Source organism: Macaca fascicularis, chromosome 16, assembly GCF_037993035.2.
Source record: "Macaca fascicularis isolate 582-1 chromosome 16, T2T-MFA8v1.1".
Taxonomy (NCBI): domain Eukaryota; kingdom Metazoa; phylum Chordata; class Mammalia; order Primates; family Cercopithecidae; genus Macaca; species Macaca fascicularis.
The window spans coordinates 64,707,642-64,721,740 of NC_088390.1; the positions used below are offsets into that span (position 1 = coordinate 64,707,642).

The 14,099-nt window shown below is 51.5% G+C and overlaps 1 long non-coding RNA gene across 1 annotated transcript in view; it reads left to right on the forward strand.

The window, feature by feature from the left end:
• The first annotated feature begins 4,818 nt into the window (after nucleotides 1-4,818).
• LOC135967880 (uncharacterized) overlaps nucleotides 4,819-14,099 on the forward strand; it is a 28,099-nt gene continuing 18,818 nt past the window's right edge. The window contains exons 1-2 of the long non-coding RNA XR_010582185.1: nucleotides 4,819-5,192; nucleotides 6,063-6,176. This is a non-coding gene — a long non-coding RNA (uncharacterized lncRNA). The remainder of the gene's footprint in view (nucleotides 5,193-6,062; nucleotides 6,177-14,099) is intronic.

Below are 14,099 nucleotides of genomic sequence, written 5' to 3' on the forward strand. Positions count from 1 at the left end.
GTACAGTGATGAAATCTCGGCTCACTGCAGCCTTGACCTCAACTTCAAGTGATTCTCCAACCTCAGCCTCCCAGTATCAGGGACCACAGGTGTGCACCATCACACCTGGCTAATTTTTGTACTTTTTGTAGAGACGGGGTCTCACCATGTTATCCAGCTGGTCTCAAACTCCTAGGCTCAAGCAATCCACCAACTTTGGCCTCTGAAGTGCTGGGATTCCAGGTGTGAACCACCACGCCCAGACCCTGACTTCTGTAGAAGTTTGTATTGTTTACATCTACTGTATGCAATGTACAAGATGCAGTCAGGTGTCTGGATGCACCGGGGGTTCTGGCATCTTATAGACTTGGGTTTGAACCCCAACTGAGCCATTGACTGGCTGGGTGACTTTGGGTGAGTTCCTAGACCTCTCTGATCCTTAAGGTGGCAACAGTATCACCAGTGAAGTTGGTGCACACAGCAGGGCCCACACTGACATCTCACAGCACCCAGCAGGTCACTGTGGGCATGATACGATGATGGTTCACTGTGCCAGCCCTGAAGGAGTTCCAGTCCAGAGAGGAGAAGGTGGTGGGCCCAGACAGAGATTCTGAGTCGCTACTGAGACTGGGTGAGGGTAGTGGGTGCATGGGAGGACATATCGCCTGGCAGCCCAGGGCTGGAGTCCACACTCAGGATGGGGCAGCCTGGTCTGCCTCTCCTGCAGGAGGCTTCCAGGCAGGCTTGTCCCTCAAGAATGCACGAATCAAGTCCTCTCAGGACCAATCTCATTTTCCTTGTGCTGCGGGAGCAGGCTACTCCCAGAAGATGTCGTTGCAAATGTAAGAATCACATGTCAATCCACAAACCAGCATTGAGCGGCTACCTAGTAGATCAAAGAAACTCTTACCTCGGGAGCTCCTGCCAGGGCTCTTTGGGAGGTCTGGCCAGCTCTGGAGGAAGAGAATGAACTTGGGGAGGACGTGGAACAGATGAGGACGCAGGCACTGCGGTTCAGAGAGGAGACCCTGTCCGGTCTCCGGACAGGGCTGGCCTGGGCAGGCCCAGGGAGGGTGGGGCTGGAGCAGGGACTTGAAAAAGGGAGAGGGCTCAGGAGACCCAGAGGAGGAGAAAAGTGTGTGAGCAGTAGGCAGCGTGTCTCTGTCTGTGCGTGTGTGTGTGTTTGAGTGTGTGCATGCATGCCTGTGTAGGGCTGGGAAAGAACAAAGCAAGAGAGTACCCAAGGCATCCTGAAGCCAGGGCAATGCAGAACAGGAACAAAGCAGTTTGGCTCAAGGGGAGAGTTCTGATGGAAAGCAAGGAGAGAGAATGTTAGAAGGGCTGAGAGCCAGAATGCCCGGTATGGGGTACAGAGGGCAACAGAGGGGCTGATGTTGGTGGCGGGGTGGGGAGGAGTGTTTCATGGGGAACTGGGCAGCTCCAAGGATGGGCTGGAGGAGGGAAGGTCCTAGAGGGGGTGGTGGGAGACAGGCAGTTAGGGATGGGGGCCGGGGTGGGGGGAAAGAAATGCTCTGAGGGGGGCTGCTGCAGGCGGGGAGGGGCAGGCAGCAGGAGGCAGAGGGTTGAGCCTGCAGAAGCCTGGAGCAGTCTGTAGCTTTCTAATGCTTCCTAGCGAATTCTGCTGCTAAGTAGCCATGGGTTCAACAGGTCTCTAAGATTTGCCTTGAAATACTGCCCTGAGGCCCCCGAGGTCTGGGGTCTCATAAATTCAGTGGGGAAGGCACACCTGTGTCTGAGTCCGAGCAGCCCAGAGCCCCCAGTATTGTCACTGAACAGCTCACTGAACTTACAAAGCAATCAAATCCCAGGGCAGAAGAAAGAGCAGGAGGCCAGGGTGGCCCCCAGCTTCCTCCCATCCCGGGGCTGGGGAGAGACACCTCTGGCCTGAAACTCCTCGTGGCCTCTAACAAGTCTTGCTCTCTCTCTCTCTCTCTTTTAATTACTGTCTCCCTCCTTCCTTCCTTCCTTCTTTCTTGGGAATCAGAAAAGAAACCTCAATGCCTGGCTTTGCCCCTCCCTGGCTGTGGTCAAACCATGTGACATTTAGACATTTCAGAGCCTGCTGACTCCTGAGGCTGGAGACAGCATGAAGCCAAATGGGCTTGGCAATCAGAAGAGAGGGGCAGTTAACATTCTCTGCAATGCTCTCTTACTTCCCCTGTTTGAACACCCCTCCTACTCGGACACACACCCCCAACCCCTGTGCCATTGCGCTCACTCCCACCTTGGAGGGGTCAGGCTGTGGTGAAAGGTCAAGGTGAAAGGTCATGATGATCCTATTGCTGCCACCTCCCTGGGGTGAGCAAGATTCTGTGGTGGCTCCAGCTCTCATGGGAGACCCCATGGCAGTCCACACAGAGGCTGTTCCAGGTTCCAGAGAGGTCACTTGGTGTGACCTGGGAATCTGCATCTTTTCTCTGCCAAAGCAGGGCATTGTAGCAACTGCACCTGGGTCCCAGTCCTCAACAAAGTCCCTCCAGTTCCTGCCGCTGTCTGCAAGGTTTGGTCATCTGTCCCTGCACTGGGGAAGAGTTTGCATTGTGAATCTTGCCTCCACCAGGGAAGGCTGCCCTGGGGGCCCTCCTTGCTCCAGAGTGCATCTGGGGGCCAGACCTGTGGACCCTCACCCTTGAGCCTCATTTTGTTCCTCTTAGAACAAAGCCATTTCTGGTAAATAGGTTTGATGGGTTTGGCAGCAGGGAAGGCACAGAACCTCTCAGGATTAGCAGGCTCATGACAATTTCTCTTTAGGCAAGAGAGAAAGTTGAGGAGGAAAGACTGGCAGGGCTTGGAGAGCTGGAAAGGAAGAAAGGCCCTACAGGCCTGGGGATCCCATATCTGACCACCGACCCCAGCCCCCAACTCTCAGGGACTCTGATTTGATATTCTTATTACCAAAGAAGCTGCATGTATTTGTGTATCAATTCCCTTTCCCATATCGACACGCAGGGAGGCTTCCTTAGTTTTGGATCAACCGGAGATCACCAGTGTCTGCAGGGTGCTCAACCCCTGGTACCTTGGTCACTCTAGGCAGCCTCCTAGATGTGCCCCTTAGGATAGGTTTTCTGAAATGGCAGATGACGACGCCCCCGCCCCCCACCATGCACTCAGGAGTCTGGGGCACACAAATCCTGCGATTTCACAGATGGGGAAACAGAGGCACGGAGAAAGTCTCAGCTTTCCCATGGCCCACTGGGGCCAGAACCCAGGTCGCAGGACAGGGACAACCACCTCCTTTTTCTCTCCTGGCAACCAGCCTGAGCTCGTTCAGCGGGTGTGGGCTGCTGCTATCCAGAGCACCCTGTTTCTGGATGCAAAAGAAAGGCCCAGGCAGTGTTTGGCCCTCATCTGCCCACAGACTTTGGCTCCAGGGCAGCCTCCGAGAGAGAAGCCTTAGGTCCCAATGGTCTGAGCTCTGCGTGCTGAAAGTCTAGAGACTGCAGTCTCTAAGCCAAAACCAGCCCAGGCCACACAGCCAGCCGCCTTCCAGTCGGTCTCTCACTGCCTTGGCGGGGCGCTGGCGCTCTCTGCTGGCCAAGTCTCGCTCTACGTGCAAACGCCCGAGAAATCAGCCGGAAGCTCCCTGGGACCCCACAGGAGTGAGGACCTACCAGGATTCACTTTGTCATTTTTTAGCTGCATGACCTTGAGAAAGCTAATGAACCTCAGAGCCCTACCTGTGAAGTGGAAATAATAGCGCCTACATTTCAGGGTCGGTGTAAGGATTGCATAGAATACCACATAGAAAACACCCAGCGCATTGTAGGTATTTTTAATGGTAGCGATTTATTTTTATTATTATTATTTTTTTGAGACGGAGTCTCGCTCTGTCGCCCAGGCTGGAGTGCAGTGGCGCGATCTCGGCTCACTGCAAGCTCCAACTCCCGGGTTCAAGCCATTCTCCTGCCTCAGCCTCCCCAGTAGCTGGGACTACAGACACCTGCCACCACACCTGGCTAATTTTTTGCATTTTCAGTAGAGACAGGTTTCACCGTGTTAGCCAGGATGGTCTCGATCTCCTGATCTCGTGATCTGCCCGCTTCGGCCTTCCAAAGTGCTGGGATTACAGGCATAAGCCACCGCGCCCGGCCGGTAGCCATTATTAATAATGCCCAACTCACATGGTGAGATGAGATCTGAGAAGCCTCCTTATAAAGGTAAATGATAACCAAGTCTTGTTGCAAGACAGCTGGTGTGTTACTAATACATCCCAAGGTGGTAGGCCCTCTGGGGACTGTCAGGAGACAGCCTCTGTTTTATTAGGAAATAAAACAGAATCTGGTGTGCTTCCGTTTTCTTCCTTTTATTTACTGCATTAGAAAACTTTCATTTTATTTATTGCCTATTCTGGGGGTTGAGGGTGAGGGGAAGGCATGACTCCAGCCAGGTAGGATACAAAAGTATCTCACCTCCCAGGAAGGGTTTGAGGACCTGCCTTCTGGCTTTTAGAGAAGGGCAGCTGGCTTCTGTTGCTAATGATTTGGATTTGGCTTTTAACAGAACATCCAGGTGAAAGTGAAAGGAGCTTTTCACTCTTTGGAGAGTCAAGAGGGTGTGGGGTGGGACCTCTGGGAGAATGAGGAGTGAGCGAGGCTGCTGGTGGGATCCCAGACCTAGGAATCAGATCTGGGGAAGGGGTCTGCAGGGCCCCTCCATGAGTCAAGAAAAGCCGGTGGGTGGACAGTGAGAAGGACCAGTGAAGACACTGTTTGCTGGAGTTGTCCCAGCCAGTGGCTATGACTTAGACTGTCCCATGGCGTGTTCCCAGGGTCCTGCCATTGGATGATGGGACTTTTTTTTTTTTTTTTTTTTTTTTTGAGACAGAGTTTTACTCTGTCATCCAGCACTGGAGTGCAGTGGCACAATTTCAACTCACTGCAGCCTCCACCTCCTGGGTTCAAGCAATTATCCTGCCTCAGCCTTCCAAGTAGCCGGGATTACAGGCGTGGGCTATCACACCTGGCTAATTTTTGTATTTTTAGTAGAAACGGAGTTTCTACTCCATCGGGCTGATTTCCAACTTCTGGCCTCAAGTGATCCGCTGCCTCAGCCTCCTAAAGTGCTGGGATTACAGACGTGAGTCACTGTGCCTGTCTGGATGGAACATTCTGCTCTTTCTGCATCCACTGCCTACCCATGATGTCTTGGGACTCCTAGAGCCCTAAAGGAAGACCCTGGATACGCCGGAAGGTGTGGAGAGGAGTTCTCACACTTGCACTTGGGAGGAGAGCTCAGAAGAAACAGAGGCTGGCAACACCCCTCACGCACTGGTCCTCTGGAGGGTCTTATTCAAGGACTGAGTCCACAGAGAGGAAAGGGTCCTGTCTTCATCTGAACTGCCCAGCAAGCAGTCCCACCCCAGGGGGGGTCCTGTGAGGTAAGGGAGGGGCAGCTAGCTAGGGGAGGGGCTGAGAGAGTGGGGAGGGGGTAGAGGGAAGAAGAGAGCGAGAGGGAGAGGGAGGGACTGAGCCGATTCTCAGCTCCTTGACCGGTTGCTGAGCTCTGTCTGAGTGGACGGATGGTCCCAAGTCAGGCCACACCAGAGTGGCCTTTCTGCTCCCCCACACCCTGCATTCCTCAACATCGCTGGCCCCAGAGAGACTTTCCTTCAGAGAAGCAAACGGCTGGCGAATGGTGAAAGACGCTGCGGAGAAAAGAGAGCACAGCTCGCTGCCCTGGGAATTAACATGATTTAGGAGACCTGCAGGTCACCCCCTCATGACTAAAAGCCATCCTGGAATGAAGGTCTGTGGCTATTTCTAGGCAAAACTGTCTGATAAGATGAAATAGCTCAAGTCCTGACCATTAAGTCATGAAGGCCATGGCCATCGTAAATCTCATCTTTCCAGCCCTCTGGCCTGCATGCAGTGCAGCCCAGCCAGTCGGTGGCAGCCACCTTGGTAGGAAGGGCCCTCATCCTCCTGGCTGTGCCCCAAGGACTGGGCAGGCTTCAGTGCCAAGGGTAGTGTGAACACTTGAAAGCCGCCCTGTATGTTTATTGTTTTCCCTCACGCCTGTGATCCCAGCACTTTGGGAGGCTGCTGAGGCAGGCTGATCATGAGGTCAAGAGTTAGAGATCAGCTTGGCCAGCTCCCGATCTCTACCAGCTCAAATCCTCCTCAACTTGCATCAGACAAGATGGCCCTGGCACATACCTGTCAGATCACTTTGGGCAGGTAAGTTCATTTTCCTGAATCTTTATTTCTACACCTTAAAATGTGAGCAATACTATCTCCCTGGCAAGATTGTTTGTGAGGGTAAAATGAAACTTCAGTAATCACGGGTGCATCCTGGAGCTCTTTCTTACAAGGCATGCCCCCAAATCTGTCCCCTCTTCCTGAGGATGCCCTTCCCCTATTGTGTCCCTGGCCATTTCCTACCCATCCTCAAGGGCCATGTCCTCAGGGGGTTCTCCTGACTCACTCAGGCACATTGGATCTCCTGCTTACCGATATGACTGCACACAGGTGCAGGAAATGGCTGTTTGCTTTGCGTTTGAGGAAATCGGAAAAGGAGATGTGGTAGGGAAAGTAGTGGTTAGGGGCACTTTCAGACTGAAATATGTGGATTGGGGAATATGGGATTATTGGAGTTGATGACGCAGCTTCTCTCCTCTCTAGCAAATGGGAAAAAGACCCTTCTGGACACTAAGCCTGCAATTCCACTGGTGGCCACCAGGTGTCCGTCGTGTCCTGGGGCAGTTGTAATGAGCGCCAGAGCCCGTGAAACCAAAAGGATTGCTTTTTAAAATTCAGCACTCTTCAATCACTATTAATAAGGTTAGCAGCACAGTTCTTGCATCTCCTGTCCTACCTCACCTTGTAATGATATTCATTGGCATTCCTTTCTTCCAAGAAACCACCTAGGAGGCCTTGCAGGACATATCTCTGGTGTTGGCTGTTCCTGCAGTCTGAAAAGCCAGTTAAGATACAAACATGTGAGAGGAGGACACTGCTTGAATCTGCTTTCATTTTTAAAAAAGTTTAATTATTCACAGACTTTGCTTCTTTCTAACTAGTAATGTGACACCTGTGACGCAGTGCAAGATTTTGTGTGGTGACCTTGTAGTTGAGAAGCACTGAGCTAGCCATGCCAAGAAGGTTGCCCTCCTGGGACTAGCAAAAATTCCAGCCAGGAGGCCATCTCTGTCAGGCTTCTCCTGACTATCTTTTTGGAGAAGCAGCAGAGTGGAGTGGTTAAAAGCATGATTCTGGAGCCCAGCTACCTGGGAGCAAAGCTCGTCTTTACCACTTACCAGCTCTGAGAGCTTAGGCAAGTGACCTATTCTCTCTGTGCCTCTGAGTTTTCATCTGTGAAATGGGAGTAACAATAGTCCTGTCTCATAGGGTTGCTGGGAGGCTTGAATGAGTTAATATCCGTGGGGTGCTGAATCAGTGCCTGGCATACAGTGAAGTCCATGTGAGCAGTAAATCTTATTATTATTAGAAAAGGTTGGCTGGGCATGGTGGCTCACGCCTGTGATCCCAGCACTTTGGGAGGCTGCTGAGGCAGGCTGATCATGAGGTCAAGAGTTAGAGATCAGCTTGGCCAATGTGGTGAAACCCCATTTCTTTAGTAGAGATGGGTTTTCACTGTGTTAGCCAGGATGGTCTCGATCTCCTGACCTCGTGATCTGCACGCCTCGGCCTCCCAAAGTGCTGGGATTATAGGCGTAAGCAACCGCGCCTGGCTGATATTCTTAATTTATGAAGGAAGGGCCCCAAATTTTCATTCTACACGGGGCCCACAAATAACATAGCAGGTCCCACAAACAAATTCATCTAGATTCAGAGGGCCCCTTGCCTTCCTCCTTTGCTCACATTGGTTCCCTTCTCCCATCACAGGCAGGTACCCTACCTTGGGGGATTTGCCCTAGACTAAGCCTTTTTTACCTTTCCAACATTTTAATGAAAAATTTCAAGTGTATAGCAATGTAGAAAGGATTTTACAGTGAGTATCCATACACCTGTCACCCAAAGTCTACCATTAATGTCTTCTGGACTTACTTTTGCCGTCTTATTCATACTCTCCCTGGACTCTGTCCTCAGCTACGGGAATCACATCTCTTGCCAACAGCTCTGAGGCTTCCAGTCCTGCTGTCTGGACCAAGAAAGGCTTCCTGGGCTCTGACTGTCAAATGACGGCCTTCAAGGAAGGGGAATGGTGGAAAAGGCTGCGGGGGGTCTTGGAGAAACAGCTAGGGAAACACTGGCACTAAAGTTCTACCAGCCCAGGCGATGGGGGTGCAAAACCGATAAGATGAGTTCTAGAAAAGCAAGGAAGGTTTCGTTCTGGAGTTTCTGGACTGAGGTTTCCATTTGTGACCAGGATTCTCATTGGTTCCTTATGTAGTTTCTTACACCCTGCATGGTCTTCTTAGCATTTCTCACAGACGTGGTCTGGGGGCAAACCCCGGCAGCCCTGTGAGGTGGCCAAAGAGGAGATTCTTCTCCCCGCTTCACATCTTATGAAACTGAGTCTCAGAGGTTCCTTCCCTGGCCTGCCCACAACTCCAGGGCTAAAAGAGGCAGACCAAGCCCAGGGCCTTGAACCCCAACAATGGGCCTCTTTCTTTTGATCCCATGACAGGGGTGTAAAAGCGTTGCATTCCCCTGGGTAATTTGAAGAAAAAAACCAAAAAACTCCAGCTTTATCTCCAGGAAAAAGAGGGTGTCTGGGCTGTGATTTGCCTCTGAGGGTATGGTTGCGCTGAGCGTGACCACATTTCAAAGGATTACATCTCATTTCTCTCCCTTTCTAGTTTGGGCCTAGGGCTCAGAAATGTGTAGATTCCCCCACAGCCCCTCCCAGCATCCCTGCCCCCTCCCAACTGCCTTGGGCAGGTGACACCTGTATTATTGCTAAGGGTTAAAAAGCTGCTGAATCAATAAAACCCATTAATGAGTGTTGGTACCTCGAAGGCTACAGATAAATCCCTTCTACTCAGTGAGTTCAATCCCATAAAACAGCTCTCCCCTTTCAATCCTAGCATTCATTTGATAGAAAATGTGGAGAAATTTTAAAAAGGTGACTTACTAATTGCCTGTAAAATAAAAGGCAGATGGAAGCTTTATTACAGTTGAAGGAAGTCGGGAATATTAAGGTAAAATGTCAAATAACAATTGATTTTCCTTAGACATAAAGGGGCGATTTATGGCTTCCTAGTTACTACAAACGAGAAATTATTTGAAGTTCTAAAAAGTATGAGGAGAAATAAAGATTAAATAGAAGATGAAATCATAGGGATTTCTCTGGGAGGTGACTTCAATGCCCCTGGGGGCTAGAATTCATGTGGCCAGCAGCCTAGCCAGCTGGGGCTTGGCAGTTTCAAGATTTAGAGGCAAGGTGTCTCTGAGGAGTGGGGAAGCGGCTGTTTGCTTTGTGTCTGAGGAACTAGGAAAGAAAGATGAAGATAGGGAAAGTTGTGGTTAGGGCCAATTTCAGACTGAGGGATGTGGGATTAGGGGATTCTCGTGGATGGGCCTATAGCTCTGCTCCCTGACTAGCAGATATTGGGGATCTGGGGAAGGGAAGGGTGAGCTGCCTTCCCTGGTACTTTGATGGCATCCTTACAGTCAGGGGACACTGTCCTTGCTGGGTCCTGGACATCAGTGTCTACATACATACCCCTGCAAGCCACAGCACTACCCAGGCCCTGTGGTGGCTTTGCTTGGTCTGGGCCAACCTGGTCTCCACACTGACAGCCAAAGAGGAGAGGAAAAAACTCATTGCCAGATGTGGTGGCTCCTGCCTGTAATTCCAGCACTTTGAGAGGCCGAGGCAGGCAGATCCCTTGAGCCCAGGAGTTTGGGACAAGCCTGGGCAACATGGCGAAATCTCCTTCTCTACAAAAACTAAGGAAAAATTACCCAGGAATGGTGGTACACACCTATAGTCCCAGCTACTCTGGAGGCTGAGGTGGAAGGATGGCTTGAGCTCAGGAGGTTGAGGCTACAGTGAGCTGTGATTGTGCCACCGCACTCTAGCACGGGCAACAGAGTGAGATATTGTCTCCAAAAAAAAAAAGAGGCTCATTTCCAGGCTGCCAGGCTCATGTTAGCCTGAGGTCCTGCAGGAGCTGACCTGAGACAAGTACTCGAGGGCAAGTTGTTTGTCTGAGGGATGCTCACAGGAAGCTCCAGGAGGAGGGTAGGGAGGTGACCCAGGGAAGGAAGGCAGCTTATAGGGGTGTGTTGTCAGGAAGGGCACCCCAGTAGGTGACGGGAGCTTAATTTTGCCAGGAAACTCGGGAGCCAGCGTGGAACCCACACCTCAGAGTTATCCCACCGGAAGGATGAGGGAGTGGGTATTTATACACCAACTCCATCCCATCCTTGGTTAAGGCTACTGGATGGAGTGGATGGGACACTCATTCTTCAGCACTCCCGGGGACCCTCAGGCAGTCAGAAGTTAGGTCCATTGGGCTCCAGGATGAGGGGACCCCCGGAAGATGCAGGAGGGCGTCCGCAGCATCTGCCTCTATGTTTTCCCTGTTTTTTTTTTTTTTTTTTTTTGAGACGGAGTCTTGCTCTGTCGCCCAGGCTGGAGTGCAGTGGCCTGATCTCAGCTCACTGCAAGCTCCGCCTCCCGGGTTCACACCATTCTCCTGCCTCAGCCTCCCAAGTAGCTGGGACCACAGGTGCCCGCCACCTCGCCCGGCTAGTTTTTTGTATTTTTTAGTAGAGACGGGGTTTCACTGTATTAGCCAGGATGGTCTCAATCTCCTGACCTCATGATCCGCCCGTCTCGGCCTCCCAAAGTACTGGGATTACAGGCTTGAGCCACCGCGCCCAGCCGTGTTTTCCCTGTTTATGCGAATCCTCGTATTTCCCGCCACATGCAGATCAGAGCTCCCAGCTTTATGGAAAAGAACACACGCTTGTTGAAGATAAAGAGCGGCGTTCCCACAACTAGGAGGGGAAAGCTAGGAATTCTGCCCAGAGCTCCCTGACTTCAAAGCCCATGCTCTTTCTACTTCCTGATTTTTTTATTTTTATTTTTTTGAGACAGAGTTTCACTCTGTTGTCTAGGCTGGAGTGCAGTGGCACAATCTCGGCTCACTGCAGTCTCTGCCTCCTGGGTTCAAGCAATTCTCCTGCCTCAGCCTCTTGAGGAGCTGGGACTACAGGCGCCCGCCACCATGCCTGGCTAATTTTTTGTATTTTTAGTAGAGATGAGGTTTCACCGTGTTGGCCAGGCTGGTCTCAAACTCCTGACCTCAAGTGATCCGCCCGCCTTGGTTTCCCAAAGTGCTGGGATTACAAGCCTGAGCCACTGCGCTTGGCCTACTTCCTGATTTGTGTGTGAGACACATCCCAGGAACGTGGTAGACTGCAGACTCCTGGGCCCACCCTCAGAGATTCTGCTCTGGCAAGGACGTGTTTATCAGTGAGAGGGGTGTCCAGGAATACGTGCCTTTTTTTTTTTTTTTTCTAGAGACAGGGTCTCATTGTTGTCCAAGCTGGAGTGCAGTGGTGCAATCACAGCTCACTGTAGTGTCAAACTTCTGGGTTCAAGCAATCCTCCTATCTCAGCCTCCTAAGTAGCTGGGACTACAGGTGCATGCCACCATGTCTGGCTAATTTTTAAATTTTTTCTGGAGTTGGGGTCTTGTGATGTTGCCCAGGCTGATCTTTAACTTCAGGTCTCAAGAGATCCTCCCACCTTGGCCTCCTGAATTTTTGTGATTACAGCCGTGAGCCACTATGCCCAACTAGAATACTTACTTTTTTTTTTTTTTTTTTGAGACGGAGTTTCGCTCTTGTTGCCCAGGCTGGAGTGCAATGGTGGGATCTCAGCTCACCACAACCTACCCCTCCTGGGTTCAAGTGATTCTTCTGCCTTAGCCTCCTGAGTAGCTGGGATTACAGGCGGGCGCCACCACGCCTGGTTGATTTTGTATTTTTAGTAGAGATGGGGTTTCTCCATGTTGGTCAGGCTGGTCTTGAACTCCTGACCTCAGGTGATCTGCCTGCTTTAGCCTCCTGAAGTGCTGGGATTACAGGCATGAGCCACCGAGCCTGACTTTTTTATTTATTTATTTTTTTTAGACAGGATCTTGCTTGGTCGCCCAGGCTGGAGTGCAGTGGCCTGATTACAGCTCACTGCAGCCTCAACCTCCTGGACTCAAGCAATCCTCTCACCTCAGCCTCTTGAATAGCTGGGACCACAGGTGTGTGCTATCACACCCAGATAATTTTTGTGCTTTTTGTAGAGACAGGGTTCTGACATGTTGCCCAGGCTCAAATTCCTGGGCTCAAGTGATCCTCCTGCCTCAGCCTCCCGAAGTGCTGGGATTACAGGTATGTGCCATCGTCACCAGCCAGAATATGCATTTTTTTTTTTTTCAGATAGGGTCTCACTCTGTTGCCCAGGCTGGAGTGCAGCGGTGTGACCTTGACTCACTGCAACCTCCGCCTCCTGAGTTCAAGCAATTCTCCTGCCTCAGCCTCCCAAGCAGCTAGGATTACTGGTGTCTGCCATGACACCTGGCTAATTTTTGCATTTTTAGTAGAGATGGGGTTTCACCGTGTTGGTCAGGCTGATCACAAACTCCTGACCTCAAGTGATCCACTCACCTCGGCCTCCCAAAGTGTTAGGATTACAGGCATGAGCCATTGCACCTGGCCAAATATACACTTTTAATAAGCCATCAGCCAGGCTAGGCAGGCTGGGGACCAGGCTCAAGAACATTTGCACCACAGCCACTGGCTACCTGCCCGTTTTTCCACAAGCTTCCACCACTGTCTCTTCCCTCCATCTGGGTCTGTTCTTCAAGTGCTTCCCTGGGAGCCCTCTGAGCCACATAACTGTCCCCAGGTGCTGAGAGATGGAGAGAGGAATCACCAGACTGGAGCAGGCCCCCAGAGCAGAGATGGGAAGGGAGGCCGGTGGTGTTCTGAGACTCCCGAGGCAGTAAGAGGTGACCGAAGACAGTGGCTGAGAACTAAGGAGGGGCTGCAGGGAAAAGCCCTGGGCACAGGTCGCTCTTTCCTTAGTGTCTTTGAGAGGAGGGATGGGGAAAGGTGAGGTACTAGGGAAAACCATTTGGAAGGGGGTCAGGCTGCAGAAAAGCTGCAGGAGTCTGGGGGACCAAGAAAACAGTGGAAGACCCCACTGCAGCCCAGCATGTGAGGGTGAGAATGTCATGAACGAGGGAAGAGCAGGCAGGAAGTGGTGGCCTTGTGGCCTCTGGAGAGGAGGAGCTGCATGACTCTGGGGTGATCTGCGGTGACCCTCAGGGTAGGGGTCCCTCCCTAGCACTGCATACAGAGGGAAGCCCACACTGCCAGGTGCAGTTTCCCTGAAAATGCTTCTCCCTCTAACACTATGTGAGTTTCCTATCGCTGCTGTAACAAATTGCCACAAACCAAGTGGCTTCAGAGAACACAGACTGTGACAGTCGTGGAGGGAGGACGTTTGAAAAGTGGGTGCCGGCAAGCTGCAGCCCTTCTGCAGGCTCCAGGGAGAATCTGGCCCTTGCCTCTTCCAGCCTCTAGAGGCTGCCGCACTCCTTGGCTCATGGCCCCATGTCATTGTAGCCTCTGCTTCTGCTGTCACATCTCTTCCTCCGCCTCTCCTGCCTCCCTCTGTCCTTTATAAGAACGCTTTTGATTATATTGGACCCATCTGCGTAGTCCAGGATAAATCCCTCCATCCTCATATCCTTCATTTAATCACACCTGGAAGGTTCCTTTTGCCACATAAAGTAACATATTCACATGGGGACCGTTAGGGGATTAGGATGTGGACATCTTCTGAGGTGGGAAGAAGGACCTGGGGTTCTTTTAAAATTTTTTTTGAGACAGGGTCTCTGTCACCCAGGCTGGAATGCATTGGTGCGATCGAGACTTACTGCGGCAGCCTCAACCTCCTGGGCTCAAGTGATCCTCCCACCTCAGCTTCCTGAGTAGCTGGGACTGCAGGTATGCACCACCATGCCCAGCTGATGTTTGCATTATTTTAATATTTTGCACACATGGAGGTCTTGTAATGCTGCCCAGGCTGAACTCAAACTCCTGGGCTCAAGCAATACTCCTGTCTTAGCCTGGCAAAATGCTGGGATTACAGGTATGTGCCACCACACCCAGTCTGGACCT